At 39.1% G+C, this 3163-nt stretch overlaps 1 protein-coding gene across 1 annotated transcript in view; it reads right to left on the minus strand.

Annotated features, from left to right (window-relative positions):
• LOC117953068 (bone morphogenetic protein receptor type-2-like) overlaps positions 1-3163 on the minus strand; it is a 13657-nt gene that overhangs the window by 7547 nt on the left and 2947 nt on the right. The window lies entirely within an intron of this gene.

The following is a 3163-nucleotide window of genomic DNA, read 5'->3' on the forward strand; positions in this document are numbered from 1 at the left end:
GCCTCCGAGATGCTAACGAGAGACTTCTGTAACATCTGAAGTAGCCTCCGAGATGCTAACGAGAGACTTCTGTAACGTAAACCCAGCAAAAATGGACCTACTTAACGAATTTGGTCCACTGCTAGCTACAAGTTAGCATTAGTTTTAGTATGCTGTAACCAGTTTAAATCTGAGCATGCTCACATCGGCTTACAATGGGGTGTGAGGGCACCGTGGCTCCGTCCCGGCTCCGAAGCTTAGCCCCGCCCGAGACGATTCTGATTGGTTAAAAGAAATGCCACTAAACCAGAGCAGCTTGTTGTCCCATCCAGAATGCTGCCAGATCTTCCTCCGCAGCGCTGTGTGAATACTTAGTGTAATCATATGAAAGGTATATGCATTTACTAGTAGTTGTAGTAGAACGTTTTTAAAATGTCCGATTTTTTTAAAGGAGTTTGGTGAGATAATGATGCGGGACTGAAGTAAAAGTCCCTCCATATTTCTGTTTTATGATATTTACGTTTTGTTGTCACATTTCTCTGAACATTTGAGATGCATTTGTTCTTTGAACGGCTGATTTTATGGAGTTATATCCATTTAGATTTGTAGTCGTGTGACATATTTAAATGTGCAACATCTTCACTAATTAACATTTTAAAAGCATTACGCACTTTTTTCTTGCACTTACCATCCGTTGTTGTTTTTCCTGTTGACCGGGCTTTAATCCCGTTGACCGAGCAGCTTTTAGATTTTTTTTTTTTTGAAATGTCGATTGGTCAAAATGTTTTGCAACTTTCAAACCTTTTGTCACTTTATTTGCACCTTTATGTACGTTTTTGAAGCTTTTTCTGATTTTTTTTTGCTCCCAGTGCATTTAACTCTCGAGATGTCTCCTCGTCGACTGAGCAACTTTTTTTTTTTGTCGGGTCAACATTTGGGCGTCTTTTTTGACATTTTCTTAACTTTTTGTTAATATTTCTTTTTTTCCCTTTTTTAATGCTGTACAATAGAATAAAACACCCAAATTCAAAGAAAGAAGTGAACGGATGATGTTCGTTACTGAAGACTAATGGATTTACGGAACCATCCACGTCCTTTATTCTGAAAATGTGTTTAAAAGAAAACCCAAATTTGTGATAAGGAAACTTTTTGAAAATGGGTCAAATTTGACCCGAAGACAAAAGGAGGGTTAAATTCAGAGAATATTTCCCTGTTGCTCACAAACTGCACACTGTCGCCATGACAACAACTTAAATATTATCACAACAGTGTTTTACTTTTGGATGTATTTGAAGATGCCTTCTGAAAATGTGCTTCTGTTTTGTTATTTTTGTATTTTCTATACTGTTTGTACTGTTTTTAGATATGCTAACGTGTACAAACGGATGATAGTTATTGGTTTTACGTGTAAGCTTGTGAAGGACGACGGCGTAGACATCCCATAATTTAGAGCGAAACGTATTGGACGACGAATACAAACAATCCCGGAGAGACGCTTTAAGCTTTAGCTAAGTGAAAAGTCCCCAAAACACTGGATGAGACCTAAAAAAGGCCAGACGGACCTCATGTCAGTAACGTGGTATCAAGACGCATACTCGCTTTTTAGCGTGGTTATCATGGCCGATTGCTCCCATTGACTTACATTACCTCGCTATAGCGTGTGAATTTACGCCTTAGGACATCGTTTCCTAAACCCAACCGTCGTTTTCTTCTCACGATAACACGCCGATAACTCAAAATGCGTCCATGTAACACGCCACTCAGGATGTCATGTTGAAAAGGCGATAAAAAAAGACGACATAAAGGGACGAAAATGTCAGAAAAAAGAACAAAAAAAGTGGAAAAAGAAACAAAAATGTTAGAAAAAAGAAACAAAAAAAGACCCAAAGCTTCGTCCCTTTAAAGACATTTACTGCAAAGTCATGATGCTCGATTAACAGCGTCTACATCTTACATAGTTATGATGCTCCATTAACAGCGTCTACATCTTACATAGTTATGATGCTCCATGAACAGCGCCTACATCTTACATAGTTATGATGCTCCATGAACAGCGTCTACATCTTACATAGTCTTAATGCTCCATGAACAGCGCCTATGTCTTACATAGTCATGATGCTCCATGAATAGCTTCTACATCTTACATAGTCATGATGCTCCATGAACAGCGTCTACGTCTTACATAGTTATGATGCTCCATGAACAACGTCTATGTCTTACATAGTCATGATGCTCCATGAACAGCGCCTATGTCTTACATAGTCATGATGCTCCATGAACAGCGCCTATGTCTTACATAGTCATGATGCTCCATGAATAGCTTCTACATCTTACATAGTCATGATGCTCCATGAACAGCGTCTACGTCTTACATAGTTATGATGCTCCATGAACAGCGTCTACGTCTTACATAGTTATGATGCTCCATGAACAGCGTCTACGTCTTACATAGTCATGATGCTCCATGAACAGCGCCTATGTCTTACATAGTCATGATGCTCCATGAACAGCGTCTATGTCTTACATAGTTATGATGCTCCATGAACAGCGTCTACATCTTACATAGTCATGATGCTCCATGAACAACGTCTACATCTTACATAGTTATGATGCTCCATGAATAGCTTCTACATCTTACATAGTCATGATGCTCCATGAAAAGCGTCTAGATCTTACATAGTTATGATGCTCCATTAACAGCGTCTACGTCTTACATAGTTATGATGTTCCATGAATAGCTTCTAAATCTTACATAGTCGTAATGCTCCATGAACAGCGTCTACATCTTACATAGTCATGATGCTCCATGAACAGCGTCTACGTCTTACATAGTTATGATGCTCCATGAACAGCGTCTACATCTTACATAGTCATGATGCTCCATGAACAGCGTCTACATCTTACATAGTCTTAATGCTCCATGAACAGCTTCTACATCTTACATAGTTATGATGCTCCATTAACAGCGTCTACGTCTTACATAGTTATGATGCTCCATGAACAGCGTCTACGTCTTACATAGTTATGATGCTCCATGAACAGCGTCTACATCTTACATAGTCATGATGCTCCATGAACAGCGTCTACATCTTACATAGTCATGATTCTCCATGAACAGCGTCTACATCTTACATAGTTATGATGCTCCATTAACAGCGTCTACGTCTTACATAGTTATGATGCT

The sequence above is a fragment of the Etheostoma cragini genome, chromosome 11, assembly GCF_013103735.1.
Source record: "Etheostoma cragini isolate CJK2018 chromosome 11, CSU_Ecrag_1.0, whole genome shotgun sequence".
NCBI lineage: Eukaryota > Metazoa > Chordata > Actinopteri > Perciformes > Percidae > Etheostoma > Etheostoma cragini.